Raw genomic sequence first — 9,759 nt, 5'->3', positions numbered from 1 at the left:
ACACACACACACACACACACACACATATATATATATATATATATATATATATATATATATTTGCCCTTATAGTGAATGTCAATGAAAGATACTGAACTTCTGCTGTCAAATTCTAGTGACCAAGGCATATCTTGCTAAGTAGTATTTGGTAAATGCTACAGGTTTAAAACTTAAGTAATGTATTGAACAGTTTCCAACATTTCCTTTCATTCATCGCTGTGTCTAGGCTCTTAAAGGATGACCCTTTTGCAATTTCTCTTGGTAAAGATGGTCCTGAATTGTCACTGCAAACCCCTTTGTATCCACAAACTAATTATTCAAGCAATCAACAGCATTTATGAAACTCCAGCTATGTTCTAGACACTGCTAAGGGCTAGAGATACAAAAAAGGGCAGAAATATGGTCTTTGCCTTCAAAAAATTCTAATTCTAAGGAAGGAAACAATAGGCACATAACTATGTATGTACGAAATATATTCAAATAAAAGGCAATCTCATAGGGAAGGGCGAGGGAAGAGGTCATACATAAGATTTGCTTTCATCCCACCAGTCCTGTAGAATGTCCCTGTTATTAAGCTTTACTTAATGTTCAGTAATGTGAGTAATCTGCTTGTCACAAAAGTATTTCTATTGATTTTTGACCCAATAATCACATGCTCTACTAATGGCCATCAATCCCTTTGCTGTTTGTTGGCAGGATAGTTTTTCATAATATAGCTGCCTTGAGATTATATGCCCTATATTTAATTGATATAGTACAGGGTTTTGTTGTGATACTCACCAAATCTCTTGTTAATTTTATAGTTTTGGAAGTATACACTAATACTAAAACTGCATAGGTATTAGTTGCTTAACATAGGTTCCTCCCTTTCAGTTTTCAAAATTTCATGATGCCAATAAATTTCATATTATATACAACTGCAGGATCTCCTTGATATGTGTGAAATTCAGATAAGAAATATAACCCATAGCTGGCACATGCAGAGTAACCGTATAGTTTCTGATGTCCAGAATGGGCTGGTGGAAGCCCTCCTGTGAGGCCTCTGACCCAGTGGTATGGCAGGATAACATGCCTCTATGTCAGAACACATGAATCAGACTAGACAATCAAAAGCCAAATGAGTATAATGCCATGGGAGGCATAAGAGCCAGGGCAAGGGGGAAGTCAGGGTCCTTTTGCTCTGGTCCCTTCCTGAATGCAAGCCTATTCCTTGGCTGGGCTCAATTTATCTGGCTCGATCATATGGTTAGCTGGGCTGCCTTGCTGCCACTTGTAAAATGGGCTGGGGCTGTTGGGCAATCTGGGACTTGCAAGGGACTTGTAATGTGTCTGGAAGACTATGGTAGTTAGAAAGACCTGACCATATCTTTCTCTCTTTCTTTCATTTTACCAATACATAATTATAAAGGTAATATAAATTTCAAGATTAATTCTTAATTATAACATATCTTTATGCTTAACAGGTCTTATCTAGAGGAGACCAGGATATCTGAAGGCACTGGCTTTACCCGTCTTTTTAATGGGACCTCTGAATTCAAGTCTGAAGTCTTTAGTCTATGTTTCCTTGGCATATGTTAAGAATCTTTATTATTTTTATTATGGTTGCTATTAACTTTGGATTTTCTTCACTTAGAAAATTCTTCTAAATCTTTTTATACAAAAGTCGATTTCAGAGGGGCCAGCTGGGTGGCTCAATGGATTGATAGCCAGGCAAAGAGATGGGAGGACCTGGGTTTAAATCTGATCTCAGACACTTCCTAGCTGTGTGACCCTGGGCAAGTCACTTAACCTTCATTGCCTAGCCCTTACCACTTTTCTGCCTTAGAATCAATACTATGTATTGATTCTAAGACAGAAAGTAAGGGTTTAAAAATAAAAAAAAGAAGTCCATGTGATTCCAAATAATAATTCAACACACATTTAAGTGCCATCCATTTGCTAAGCACTAATATAAAATGCTGGCTTACAAAGACAGACAAACAGGTCCTGTCTTTGAGAAGCTTAAGGACTCTGGTAAGCAAGTAGAAGATATTTTAAGAAAAGAACCCCAATAAATCAAGGAATTAGAAAGAAACCTTCATGGGTTCTGAATGAATGAATGAAAGTGTGCATGAAAAAGGATTTACTCTGTACCAAACCCTGTGCTAAGGCCTGTGTGTTAATTGAGTTGAGCTTTGAAGAGAGCTCAGAATTCTGAGAGGTTGTGTGCTTGCTCTACTAGAAATTGTTAAACTCGGAAAAAGGTACAAAATTGTTGTAAAGTGGACACTGTCATTCTTGTTAGTGCAAGGTGGCGCATCTTTGCCTTTTAGTGTGAATGGAGGGGCTCTGTCTGATGGCCTCTCTGACCCAAGCAACCTGTCCAAGAGTTGGCTGTGGTACCTGAAATAATTAGCATTAATAAAGCATTACTTTTCCAGAAGTCACCTTTTAACATTTAAATGCTACTTGGAAAGCTAACATATTAAATAATAATACTATTAGTGCTTTTCTAGGAAAATCAATAATAGGAGTTGAACTTTATAAGATCCTGAAGGAATGAAATACAGGGTAAATAGCTGGATGAGGGAGAAAGAAGACAGATGCAGTGAGCATTGAGAACTTTCAAGAAAAGCAGTTCGGGGAGTGAAGAGAGATGAGTGGAAATTTGGAGTGGGGAAGGTCATAGAAAAGATTGAGAGCAGGGAGAAAGCATGAGGGTTTTGATCAACAAGACATACTGAAATGGAAGGAAAGGACATAGAAGGGAGCACAGGTGAGGAGGTTGGACATATTGTTTCTGTCCACTGCTCAATTTTCTCTCAGCCTATGTATTTCTTTTCACTCACTATACTTTGAAGGATCTGTGCTAGCCCGAAGGATATAGAGACACACACCCGAAATATAAGCCTAAGCAGAATTGTAATTAGCAACGCTGTTGCTGAAGGCAAATCTGAGACTATATGAGGTCACTGCTTGGGTGACTGACCTTTATGATGGATATTGCAGGGAGAAGTATGGTGGAATCAAGCTGAGAACGAAGAGATTATCAGATAGCTTTCTATTTTAATTATTTTTTATTACATTTGTATATATAATTATATTTAATAATTATTAATTGTTCATGCTAAGAGCTGCTAATTCCTTAGGTCCTACCTGCCCAAGGAGTAAAAGTGCTATAAACACCATCTATACTTTTGTTTTCTGGGGAAGAGTCCCACTTGTCCTATAAACGATGGCTCTAGTGACAAGCCTGCATTAAATTTCTCCCTTCTCTCTGAGTCCACATAGTATAACTGCTTGTGAGTGATGAAGTTTCTTAGGATGTCTGTCTTGGTCCTTATTTGAAAACTTCTGATCTTTCATTTTATCTTCTTTCCTGCAGTTCCAGTCACTCAGCTTTATTTTTTTTTCTTTTTTTTTTAAACCCTTGTACTTCGGTGTATTGTCTCATAGGTGGAAGATTGGTAAGGGTGGGCAATGGGGGTCAAGTGACTTGCCCAGGGTCACACAGCTGGGAAGTGGCTGAGGCCGGGTTTGAACCTAGGACCTCCTGTCTCTAGGCCTGACTCTCTCTCCACTGAGCTACCCAGCTGCCCCTCAGCTTTATTTTTTAAAAAATCAACAACTGAATCAACAACAAACACAGTATTTCAATAGACAAAGAATGATAAGAAAGAGGTTTATATAAGAAACTGAACTGTTATGTATAGATAGCATTACTTTAATTTTTTTAAAGGAGATATGCATTTAGCTTAAATTTAACAAGGTAGCCAAAATTGCTGTACTTTTTTGTGGACTCTTCTGTAGTTCTGGTTTTCTTCTTTGCAGTTAAAAATGTTTTACTGACTCCCTTTTTGGGGGCATAGCTATCACTACCCACATAACAATTGTTGGAGGGGTTGTGGGAGGACAGGCGGGCACACCAGTCCTACTTTTCTCTTAAGGAAAGTCCAAGTCCAAGCACTGTTTATTAGTTAGTTCTAGAGGCACAAAGATTCCTATGTCATTGCCTGGATACCCCTTGAATTTCAAGGCCTACTCCTGGCAGCTGCATAGCCCAAGGCAAGAAGGTTCTTCCTTGCCAGCTAGGCTTGAGGGCAAAGTTTTGAATCCTTTGACAGCCTGGGCTTATTTTTAGACATATTAGGATGACTCACCTCTCTTGACATTTGTTCCCATAAAAAATGAACTTTTAAAATGTCATACTTCTAACTCTGCACAAAGAGGCAAGAAAACACAAATGAAACTAGGCTGGAGGACCTAGCTTGAGGGGGTCTCTCATCTCCCCATGTCTATTCTCTCACGCTTTTTACCCAAGACTGATCTATGTGGTCACCCCACAGAGGTGACCATTCAGCAGGTTGATTTGACGGGAAGGTTAACACTTAGAATCAAAGTGCATTTACACAGTGAAGAAAGCATTGCATCCAATGCCTGAACTGTAGCCATTTCTTTCACTGATGTCTGAATTACTGGCTGCACATCATATTCCTTCCTGAGTGAAAGGGGTTCAACTTTTCTTGAAGGATGAGAAACTGGCTGGCTAAATCTCTTAGATGAAATCAGGGCTTTTTGAATTCTGTTCCTAGGAAATAAGGATGTCTTCTGGCTCTCAACTACATTTTCTTCTTGCTCTTATATACATGCATGTTTACATCGATGAGAGCAATTCATCCCAGCAGCCATAAAGGGAGCTAAAGTAGGTGCTCTGGGGCACTTAGAACTTGATCAGATTTTGAAGATGGCAAGGTCATCTGAAGCATCCCAGGCCATCACCAGTCTTCTTAACACATAACCTCCTTCAACTTCTGCTGTCTTTGATGATTTTGGAAGAGACAGTGAGGTCTCTGCTGAGACATGATGGAGGAAGAAGCCTTGATACCATGTAGGATCCAGAGAGGAATGGGGAGTATCTTTTAAGGAAAAATTAGCTTAACTTTCACAGAGGAGTTATTTTTGTTCCCTCATTTGTAAAAAAATTAAGAGTTGGATGAAATTATCTCCAAATTTATTTCTGCCTCTATAAGTCTTTGACACTACAATCCTTGAATTAGGTAACTAAAATCAGAATAAAGCTTAGATGGTGTATTCAGAAATTAAAAAGCATAGCTTTCTGTGTGAAAGCAATATAGATGCAAGGAAGGGAACAAAAGAGGGGGCTCCTCATGGCAAATAAAAGTACCAAAAGGCTTAAGTTGCTGGGGAAGGTGATTATATGAACTCAGGTGAGCCACTGGAAGAGGAACAACAGGTTATATTATACAATTATACATAACATTTTATGGTTGGTCCTAGTCTTTGCTTTTGCCAGTCTATCCTTCACACAGCCATTAAAATCATCTTTCTTATGCAATGGTCTGTCATGTTCTCCTTTTCAAATGCCTTCAAATCTTTCCATCTATAAGAACAATGCGAATTCCTTAATCTGGTATTTATGGTCCTCCACATATTACTCACAACTACTTTTCTGGTAAGATTTCCCTTGATTCTCCTACATGTTCTCTGCCTGGATGACTACTTGTTGTCTTTGTTATACTAGAAATGCCTGTCCATCTCCCAAATGTGATTCTGCAATTATATTAAAACTAAAATGGATTGCCAAGTATCTTCTGATCTAATCTTGCATTTATATGTAGGTATAGTATACAGACCACTAAATGTTCTCTCTTTATATCACTACCTATTGAATTCTTTCTTTTTCTTCAAGGCCTAGGTCAGACATCATCTCCCTTATGAAGTTTTCCTTTATAATTTTTAGTTTCATACAATTTCTTTACTTTTCAAATTTTCTTATACTTATTTTAGATCAATTTTTGCCTTTGTTATATTCTACACAACCATTTTTGCTTCATTACATGGCTTTTCTGATTTATTTATATTGTAAATTCTTTGAGAGTAGGGATTATATAATTAAAAAATTTTTGTAGCCCCAATATCTTGTGCATAGTAAGTACTTGATATATGTTTATTGAATGAAATTGATTCAAGATAATGTGAGAATCAAAACCATGTTATAAAATGGTTAGTTGGGATGTTCAGGCAAGAGAAGAAAATGTTTAGGGAGTACATAATCACTTAATACAAATATTTGAGTAATGGTCATTTAGAATAGTGCCCTGTTTGTTATCTTTGGCTCAGAAGGAAAGAAATAGGATACTAAGATGGAAATTTAAAAAATTTATATTTTGCCTCAATGTAGAGAAAATTTTCTAACAAGAGCTTTTTCATGTGTGAAATGGATTTCATCAGAAGACAATGGATTGTCATCACTGGAGGGTAAAGTCAGGGTAATATTTATTGAAATATTGAGTAGAAGTCCATGATTTGGATTGAACTGATGGCCACTGAGGTCTCTTCCTCTTTTAAGTCTCAAAGGCTTCCACAATTACCTAAATTCACAATTCTCTCTTCCTTTTTTCACATCTACAGTTAGCATTTCTCTAATTATGGCTATTCCTAGTTTCATGAGGTGAGTGCTTAAAACATATCTTATGCAGGAAAGGTTCAGGATGCTAAAAAAATCACATTATAGGAATAAATGTGATAATTAAAATTTTAGAAATGAATAAGGAAACCAAATGTAATAGTATTTGAAGGGTGTTGGTGGTGGAAGATGTTCTATTTTCATTACTGTCTCTGGTGACTTTGAGCTGATCATAGATTGTATGTTTACTTCAAAGTTCAAAGGTCCATGATTTCACTAGTGGGAGCATTTCCTCTAATGATGCCCATATCAAATATTTTCTGCCTTAGCTGAGTCTTAATTTAAAAAATCCATCAAGTCATCTTGTGTTGACAAGCTTTTATAAACAAAAATGTCTAGATAAGGGATGGACAATTCATCATGTGGACCATATCTGGAGCATTTCCCTCACATCTGCTTTGATCATAGACTTGAATTTTAATCCAGTAGAATCCATGAGCAGGAGGCAGCTGGCCCCCAAACACACTCATCATTCTGGAAAGTTGTCAATCAACAAATCAACAAATATTTAAGTATCTACAGCCGCTGACATTGTGATAGACATTGTGAAGGTGAAGTGAAAAGCAAAATAGTCACTGATGTCATGTAGCTGAGATACTGGGAAAGATATAATCATCTACAGGTACATACAAAAGAGATACATGGGTTCTTAGAGATAGTGGGGAAGGCATTAGCATCTGGGAGGTTTGAGAGGTAGGACAACCTTGTGAAGAATCCTTCAGGAGTTTCCAGGACTGTGATTTATTTCTCATATCAGTGTAGAGAGGCAAAAAAGGTCTGAATGTCATTAATTTGATAACCAGAGTTCAACAAAGAGAACCTGAAAAATGGATTGTTAGACCCCAGTTTCAGTCCCCTCACAAGCATATACTTGTTGCAGTTTGATAGGTTTCAGAACAGAGATTTGTCCAAATTTGTGGACATCTATTGCCCAAATTCATGACCATCTGTTGGGTAGTACTGAGCCCACTCAGTAAGAAAACTGCTAGTTTTAGCTGGGACTGAATGCCAAGCAAAAATGGGGATATGAAAATTGAAAAGACACGATTGGCTTCCCTGTAAGAGGTGACTCTCATAGAAAAATCATGGCACTGTTGGGGCTTTAAAAGAGAAGTATATTGCAATCAAGAAGTCTCATCTGTCTATTTTATAGAGACACCTTTATTCTACTTGGTTAGCCTTCATTATCTCATTATATTGCCAAGGTTATTCAGCTCACCCACCATGCTGAGAGATGTTCACATCTTTTTTCATGCCTTTTGAGAAGAGGCTGATATTTAGAAAATACAAATTGCAGCATGCTGGCAAATGTGCCTTTCCCAAATCTGGAATGAAATGGTTCCATATTCATTGAAATGTTTCTCTCTACTGGACAGTTTTCAGAGATGGTAAGAATCTTCCAAGTGCTTACTAGTCAAAGAAAATAGTTTTTCCCCACTCAATTTGTAGGGATTTATATTTTCAACAGCCCAAATTCTATCTCCTAGACATCATTTAAATGGAGTTTCTGAAGAATATAGAAGAAATGCTGAGGAACTCATACTCCATATCATCAGAAAAATTATAAGGACTAAGGCCCATACATAACATCAATTCATACTCTCTAAGTGAGAGTCCCGTGAAGGTTTAATGTGTGATTATACCTGCAATTGCATGAAATCAGTGAATCGATCAATATGTCAAACAAGAAGCATTTATTAAGCATTGACTAGATGCCAGACACTGTGCACAAGTAAAAGCAAAAAAAGTCACTACATTCAAGAAGCTTATATTCTAATAGGAGAAGCAATTTATACATAAATCAATAAATGCAAGATACATATACATGCATGTATTATGCATACATTTAAGTACACATATTATGTGTAAGAAGAAAGAAAGGCTAAAACGGGGACTAAGTTGTGTAGAAATGTAAGTGAAAAAGAAAAATTATTTTTCTTTCCAGAGGTAATAGTCAGCCACTGGAATTCATTGCCTGGGGAAGAGCATAGTCAGATCTTCACAAGCAAAACTACTTCAGCAGCTTTCTGGAACATTAAGCAGGGAAGACATGTAGGAACCTGTTATAACTTCCCGGGTGAAAAGTAATGATGGTCTTACCTAGAGTGGTGGCTGTGAAACATGAGAAAAGGGACATATGAATAGATATTATGACAATAGAAATGATGAGATTTGGCAAATGAATTCAGGGTAAGAGAGAGGAGTCAAATACTACGATGAGTTGTATTTTCAAATCTAAATTACTGAAGGGATACCAATAGGAAAGTTCTGAAGAAGAACATGTTTGTGGGAAGAAATAATGAGTTCTCCTTTGGATATGTTGAGTTGGACCAAGAGTACACTTAATTTGGCCTTGGTAGTGAGAAATAATGCCAAGGGCATGCATGTAAGATTAGAAGAGAGAGCTTGCAGCAAATGGCCTAGATTTCTCTGTGAAGTTTGTGAAGTAGTCCTCACTTCAAAGGTTGGGATAGAAGTTGCTATGGGAAATGTAAAGAAAGAGAAAATCTGGAGCAGCTATTATAGTGAGTGGGATAAAGAATAAGTTAGGCATTAGTAGAAGTAGAACCCTGTGACATTGAGGGTTCAGTTGAGATTATATAACCTAAATTTATAATAAATCCAGTCATGCAAAGTTTTGTAATTTCTTCCATTGGATTAAACAACACATGGGCAGAATAAAGGAAGTAGACTGTTGAAATCCAGTGATTTATGTGTTAAAGAAGCATAGGGTTTGGAGTAGAGGATAGTTTGAATGCTTACTTACTAGGGGGGTCAGAAATATAAAGAGATGGGAGTATATAAAGAGCAGCAGTTATGTTTTGGGAAAATAAGGTGGTCTGAAGGAACTAGAGATCATGGGCTTTTTTACTTTATTATTTTTATTCTACTAATTTTCATTTTATTTTACCTTTGAGAACAAAGAATAAAATTATAGGTAATAAGTAAGTAGCAAGTTTTACGGATAAGAATCAGGGAGAAACAAAATGATAAAAGATTATCTAATTTTATGAATTGTAGAGTTTTTGAATGTACAATGACATGGATTATTTTTGGGGTGATGGCAAGACTAAAGATATGAATATTCCTATGTAAATAAGGTGAATATGACCATCCCTATATGTTGCTTTGTAATTTCTCTTCTCCTTCCTCCTTCCTCCTTCCTCCTTCCTCCTTCCTCCTTCCTCCTTCCTCCTTCCTCCTTCCTCCTCCTCCTCCTCCTCCTCCTCCTCCTCCTCCTCCTCCTCCTCCTCCTCCTCCTCCTCCTCCTTCTTCTTCTTCTTCTTCTTCTT

The 9,759-nt window shown here is 37.2% G+C and overlaps 1 protein-coding gene across 1 annotated transcript in view; it reads right to left on the bottom strand.

Annotated features, from left to right (window-relative positions):
* The window catches only part of LOC123241353 (40S ribosomal protein S2-like), a 114,885-nt gene that overhangs the window by 48,168 nt on the left and 56,958 nt on the right, over positions 1-9,759 (bottom strand).

Source organism: Gracilinanus agilis, chromosome 3 (genome assembly GCF_016433145.1).
Source record: "Gracilinanus agilis isolate LMUSP501 chromosome 3, AgileGrace, whole genome shotgun sequence".
NCBI lineage: Eukaryota > Metazoa > Chordata > Mammalia > Didelphimorphia > Didelphidae > Gracilinanus > Gracilinanus agilis.
The sequence above is the reverse complement of the archived record's forward strand: the minus strand, read 5'-3'. Positions and strand labels throughout refer to the sequence as shown.